We start from the raw sequence: 6,933 nt of genomic DNA, 5'->3' as shown, positions 1-6,933 counted from the left end.
GGGTTTAAAAAAAATCTGCATTTGGGTCATTTTGCTTCATCAATTTCCTTAAAATTAAAATCTGTTTTTTAGAGGACTGTAGAGAATTGTTCCGCATGGTGTGGGGAATGTAGCCCAGCCCCTGATTTGGAAAACCAATGGGGATCAAAGTCGGCACACAGGACAAATGCCCACAGATAGGTCCTCCTGTGGGGAATCAGGCCTGCATTGTACCTAGGCCACTTTGAGGCTTGCTTTTGTTAAAACTCCCTCCCCCTGAATTGAGGCAACAAATGTTTGCTGCATGTCTTTAAAGTAACTTCCTAAAATCCATGCTAAACCTCCCAGGGATGAGTATAACCACTTCAACCACTTTACTTTGCATTTGCAAATATCCTTCTCCTATGTGACTAGCAACATCCTCTCCTTTGTTATCTGTAAAAGGCAACCACCTAAAGTGAACCTGTGTATAGTAAATACAATGTGCCCAGAAAAGCAATAAAAGCCCATCCAGGCAGGGGTCGGGGCCCTCTCTCTCACTTAGAGTGGCCATGCCGTCCCTTTTTCTCCACAGGACTTCTGCAGTCCGTGTGAATTTGTTCATGGCATCCGTACCACACAGACTCGGTGGGCTCGGGTCTGCATCAGAGGATGACTCTCCACAAAACCATCTCCTGCATAACTGACTTGACACCAGAAGAAAAGATAAGAGAAACTATCTTATTTTTCAGTAATTTCATTGAATAAGGTAGGAGCTCAAAGCAGCCAGTGTAATGGAAATCACCCCCAGTCAAGAGATTTAAGAGTAAAAGAAAGTATTATATAAATATTTGGTAGCATTGCATTACATCAAAATTTACATTTGCAAACCCTATGCAAATTGCCTTCTGGCCCTGGTGTAACTAAAGCTTCACTTCATATATAGACCAAATCACCACAACTTCATCCATTTTCCCAGATTGGATTTGGACTCATATATGAGAACAACTCCTTCAGGTGCTTCCATGGAAATGAATTATCCTAAAAGGCATGTTTCATACCTGTGTCACATGCTCCCTCCTTCCCGCTTTATAAATGCAGAAACAAAGATAATAAACAGTTTCCTAAATTACATAGTTACCCGGGGCCAGAATGAGGACCAAAATCCAAGCCTCCCAACACCCCCAACTAAATCTATGGAAGGTGGGCCATCGTCTAAAGAGGGCTTGGCAAGAGCACGCCTGTCTCAGCAGGGTTAGAACAACAATTCTCACCGGCAGGCGGTGTTTGTGGGTACCAAACTCTTTGGCACTCTGGCTGCAGTGTTCCATCTTACCAGTTTCAGGGCACCTTTAATATCTCCTCCAGACACCTACCTGCTAGTACTAAACTCAAGTGCTAGCTACAAGTTCCCTGCCTCCAGGTTCCTGGTGCTTTGTAAAAAGGCACTGTATTTCCTCTGCTCTCCCTAGCTTTGATACCATAGCCATTCGGGTGCTGAAATAGCGAAATGGCAGGCAGACTAGTAAAGCACATGGTAAGTTAGCAAGGGAAACCTGTTAGTCATCAGGCACTGAGGGACCTCCAAGAGGTGAGCTGAGGTTACAAAGAGTCTTCAATTTTATAACAACGAGCCACATATCTTCCATAACTGAAAGCCTCAATTGATTGCAAAATAAACAAAAGAAAATTTAAAAAGGCCTTTTGAGAGAACAGACTACCTGGGCCACCCTTTTCCTACTTCGGTTACAAATCATGAAATCCTTTCTTCTTGAGGGACAACTGAATCTCTATAAATGCGGTTAATGTAGGAGAAAACCTTTGAGTTAGAAAGCATTTCAGTTTTTATACGTAGAATGTCCTTGTGGCCAGGGCCAAGAGTGAGGAGGAATCCACAGGCCAAGCCCTGCCAGCCTCGGGAGTTTATCTAGCCCTTGGAAGACAAGGCCTCACACCAGTTTTTACTCATGAGACCACGTGGGCCTCCCTCCCACCCAGTCCTGTGTAGCCCCAGCAACTACTGGATGGGGGATGGAAGCAGACGGACAAGGTTGGTATTGGAGAGAAAAAAGCCATGCTGAGTACCATGTTCTCACAATCCCCTCCTACTTTCTGCCTTCTGTGACTCAGCCAGCAACTCCCGACCTCCGGTGAACTGCACACAACTCAGCCCGGCCCCAAAGCCTGTAGACTGTTTTGTGAATGCCTTCCACAGGCACTCGCCGACCAGAGAAACCAAACACGGGGCTCTGATTGTTTCGTTTCTACAGCGGCAACCTCTGGCTCTCCCCTAGAATAACTCCTGGGTAATGATATGTGGCTTCTCCTTGAGTTAATTGTGCCTAACAAACATCCAGAAAATAAACTCAAGGATATCTCGTAGCCTAACCCCAGGGAAACAGGTTGTTTCAGAGACCAGGAATGAGCAAAACAGCCCCAGGCTCAGGTCTCCCTGTCTCTCAATCAGAGTTTGCCTTTGTTTTCACTGTTAACATTTCAGCACATTACCAGAAGAGTTTTAAAGAAAACATATTTGAATGAGAGCGATCTCTCTTCTCCTTAACTCAAGGAAATGTAAGGCTGTGTCAATGGACCATTCTTGGTGAAAACAGACAGAAAGTGAATTCTTATGGGTAGAATTGAGTTTTATTTACCCTGGTTCCCTCCCTTGAACTAAATTCCTTCTAAATAATCTTGCATGCACAGAAAAAAGAGCAAAGCTTTCTACCAGTTTTGAAAGTCTATTTCCAGGATCGCAGGGTGTAAACATAAGTAATGCTGTGAGGCAGTCTTTTCAGCAAGCACAGAGACAGACAGACAGACTCCTCGGCAAAGGGAATGGCAGCCACCGGGTCAAGTTTATCTGGGCAGAAAGGAGGCCCAACAGCTACTGTGCAAACCAAACTGGTCTAGAATCAAAAGGACTTGAGGAATTCGATGCAGTTCAGATTACACACATCAACTCCACATCTTATGGGGAGGTGCCTACTGATTGAAGATTAGCCCATAGCAAAAAGAAAAATAAAAGTGTGGAGGAACTGGTCCAACAAGGTCGAGGTTGTATTATTTGTGTAGCTGCACAGTGTGGAGCAGCTGGGGCCGGGTGAAGCAGGTGCCCACCACAGGAGCGAGGGATCTGCTCAAACAACGTCAGCACAAGTTACGGACCAACGGAGTGAAGGTGACCACTTCCACCACACCCATCCACATGTCCATGGTCCCCAAAAGGCCACAACTTCAGAATCGTGAATGAGACATAAAGGCCAAGATCTATGTCGCTGAGCAGAAACACGTTCAATTTTGTTATCAAGCAGACAGGAAAATGAGCTTACTTCAAAGTCAGAAGTCCACTCACCAACTTTCATTGCCCCCATTCAAGTAGCGGATGCCAGAAAATAACAAGCCAAGGCATGCAGTGTGCCTTCGCATCCCCACCCCACAAGATACCAGAGGAAATCTTACCAGTTTCAGGGCACCTTTAATATCTCCTCCAGACACCTACCTGCTAGTACTAAACTCAAGTGCTAGTTGCAAGTTCCCTGCCTCCAGGTTCCTGGTGCTTTGTAAAAAGGCACTGTATTTCCTCTGCTCTCCCTACCTTTGCTTCCATGGCCATTCGGGTGCTGAAATAGCGAAATGGCAGGCAGGCTAGTAAAGCACATGGTAAGTTAGCAAGGGAAACCTGTTAGTCATCAGGCACTGAGGGACCATCAATCTCCCTTTGTTCCACCTTTTAATAAACTTCACAAGGAGCCTAGACCAGAGAACCATATCTATGGACACATAAAGGATTTTATCTAGTGCAATGATTTTTGGCCCTGGCTGCACATGACCTTCACCTAAGGAGGTTTCTTGAAATTACCAGGCCTAGGCCCACCCTGGACCAGTTAAATAGCTGAAGGGTGGATACAGGCAACTATTTGTTGGAAGCTCCCCAGATGATTCTAATATGCAGCCAGGGTTGAGAACCACAGCTCTATCCAAGACCCCACCTGTTTATAAGTCACATCCTAACTTCAATGTTGTTTTAAAAAAAAACACTGCTGAAATATTGACTCCACTCCGAGAAGACAAGCAACCCAATTAAAAAGTGGGCAAAGGACTTGAACAGGCGTTTCTCTGGGGAGGACATGCAGAGGATACAGAGATACATGAAAAGATGCTCAATATCACTAGCTATCAGAGAGATGCAAATTAAAACCACAAAGAAAGCCCTGGCTGGTGTAGCTCAGTGGATTGAGCGCGGGCCTGTGAACCAGATCATCGCAGTTTGATTCTCAGTCAGGGCACATGCCTGGGTTGCAGGCCAGTTCCTGGCAGGGGACACACGATACATTGTGTGTCCCCAGCAGAGGCAACCATACATTGATGGTTCTCTCCCTCTCTCCTTCCCTTCCCCTCTAAAGATAAATAAATAAAATCTTTAAAAAAAATAAAAAATAAAACCACAATGAGATACCACTTTACACTGGTGAGAATGGCTATCATAAACAAAGCAACAAACAACAAGTGTTGGAGAGGTTGTGGAGAAAAGGGGACCCTAATCCATTGTTGGTGGGATTGCAGACTGGTACAACCACTATGGAAAACAGTATGGAATTTTTCTAAGAAAACTAAAAATGAACGTGCCTTTTGACCCAGCAATGCAACTGCTGGGATTATATCCTAAGAATCCTAAAATACCAATCCAAAAGAACCTATGCACCCCAATGTTCATAGCAGCACAATTTACAACAGCCAAGAGCTGGAAGCAACCTAGGTGCCCGTCAGTAAATGAATGGACCAAAAAATTATGGTGCATATACACAATGGAATTCTATGCAGCAGAAAGAAAGAAGGAGCTACTACCCTTTGCAACAGCATGGATGGAACTGGAAAGCATTATGCTGAGTGAAATAAGCCAGGTGGTGAAAGACAAATACCATGTTATCTCACCTTTAACAGGAAGCTAGCAACAAAACAAGCAAGCAAAATAAAAACAAAGACACTGAAACAGAGAACAGGGGGACAGTGACTAGAGGGGAGAGGGAAGGGAATTTCAGGGGGAAAAAGGAAGGATTTACAGGAATAAGTATAAAGGACACATGGACAACAACTAAGGGGGGTGGAAATGGGAGGGAGGTGGTGAGCACTGGGGGGGCTGGGATGGGAGTAAAAGACAGAAAACTGTACTTTAACAATAATTAAATTAAAAATCTTAAAAAATAAAAGAAAAAAATAAAGAAAAAAACCCTGCTGAAATATAACATGCACACATTTCGTGGTTACGGTTGTTTTCAGTCAATTGGGTAGATTACGGCAACCTTGGGAAAAAAGTATGTAATCTGTGTTGAGGACAAAAGTTGCCAACAGGAGAGTCAGCAGAGATGTGTCTGTCATTTGGGAATGGGCGTGGCCTCAGGTGATAAAACATTTGACTCACAGTGGCTTAAAGAGATAGGGCCTCTTTTGTCTCAGACAGCAAGAAGGTTGGAAGTGGGCGGTTTGGGGCTGGTGTGGTGGCTCAACAGATCCAGGCTCACTCTTTTTCCTGCTCTGTAGAGAGGATTGCCAGTTTTAACAGCAAGGTTGAAAACTCAAGACACCCAGTTAAATTTGAATTTCAGACAAATAAACTTAGCAGAAGTATGTCCCATGGAATATTTGGAACACACTGACTCCGTTTTTGATGTTTGCTGACAGCTTTCAAGCCCCAACACTCCCCCTTTCCCTTCTTCCCCCAAGCTGAGCAAGCTGATCAGAAAGGCCAGGTGCTCCTGTCCTTGGTACCAGTTGTAAGTTCAAACCTTTGAGAGAGCTGCAGCCGCCCCCCCAGCACAGCCCCACCCTTCATCACCACAAAAACCTCAAAGCAGTCACCCCACCTTGCTCTCTCAAAGCTTTTTTTGGATTTTCTGGGCAGCCTTCCCGGATATCCTCAGAAACTCTAGAGGTGAGTCACAAATCTCTCATACCCTCTAGGTACATATGTGATGTCAACAGTCTCTACGCCAGGACCAAAAGTCCATCCACTTTCCGGGAAAGTCCATCCACTTCTGGGGATGGCCCCAACAGGAGAGGTGACCATAACACTTACACTAAAAAATTAATTGTTATCTATCAGAAATTTATATTGAACTGCACACCCTATATTTTTATCTGGCAAACTATCTATGATCCTTCCTCTTCACGCCTGTTTCCTCTGAGTCACAGGTGGGCACTCCAACTTCACATCTCAAAGCTGTGTTCCAAAGCAGGAAGAGGCAAAAAAGTTTTCCTTCTGGTGAGACTTGGCTTTTTAATTCGGGAAGGGAAGCTCTTTTCAGGAGCTTCTGGATGCATTTCATTACGTGAATGTGCTCATGGGGGTGTGCTTGCTGCAACAGAGCCTAGAAAATTGAATATTTTAACCTTTCGTGACAGGACGAATGAAGGATAGTAATGGACTTTGGGACAATAAGGCCACAGTACCTAATAGAGACCTAAATCTTACCTAAATAAGACCACAGTACCTAACTATGCCTTACATAATCGGTATAACATCTCTAACACATGTAACTGAACAAACTGGGGCTCATCCCCGTGTCACCTCCATTCATGGCCCAACAACTAGTGTTGAAGGAAGGAGGATTTTATTTACAGGATTCCAACCTCAGGGCAGGGGGCAGGGAGTGGGGGTGACCGGGAGCACTCGTGCACAGAGCCCTGTGCTCCCACGAGACCCAGCACTTCTGTTGCTCCCCATCAGGCTACAAACCAGAAACACAACCAAAACTTCCCCATATCCTGGTCTGTTCTCAAGTCGGCTGCAGAAACAGGCCTCCATCCCCTCTGGAAGGCACACTGCGGGATTCAGAGTCGCCATCCTCTCACAGCCACTCTCCCCTTCAGAATCGGGGGTGCGTTGTCCTCAGCCTCCATGTACTTGTTCAGGGAAGCATATGCCGTGTTCCACAGGATCATGGTGGAGTCCAGGGAGGCACACGTCCCAAGAGA

The sequence above is a fragment of the Sturnira hondurensis genome, unplaced genomic scaffold, assembly GCF_014824575.4.
Source record: "Sturnira hondurensis isolate 20B ecotype Veracruz unplaced genomic scaffold, ASM1482457v3 Scaffold0022017, whole genome shotgun sequence".
Taxonomy (NCBI): Eukaryota; Metazoa; Chordata; class Mammalia; order Chiroptera; family Phyllostomidae; genus Sturnira; species Sturnira hondurensis.
Note: the sequence above shows the minus strand (reverse complement) of the source record.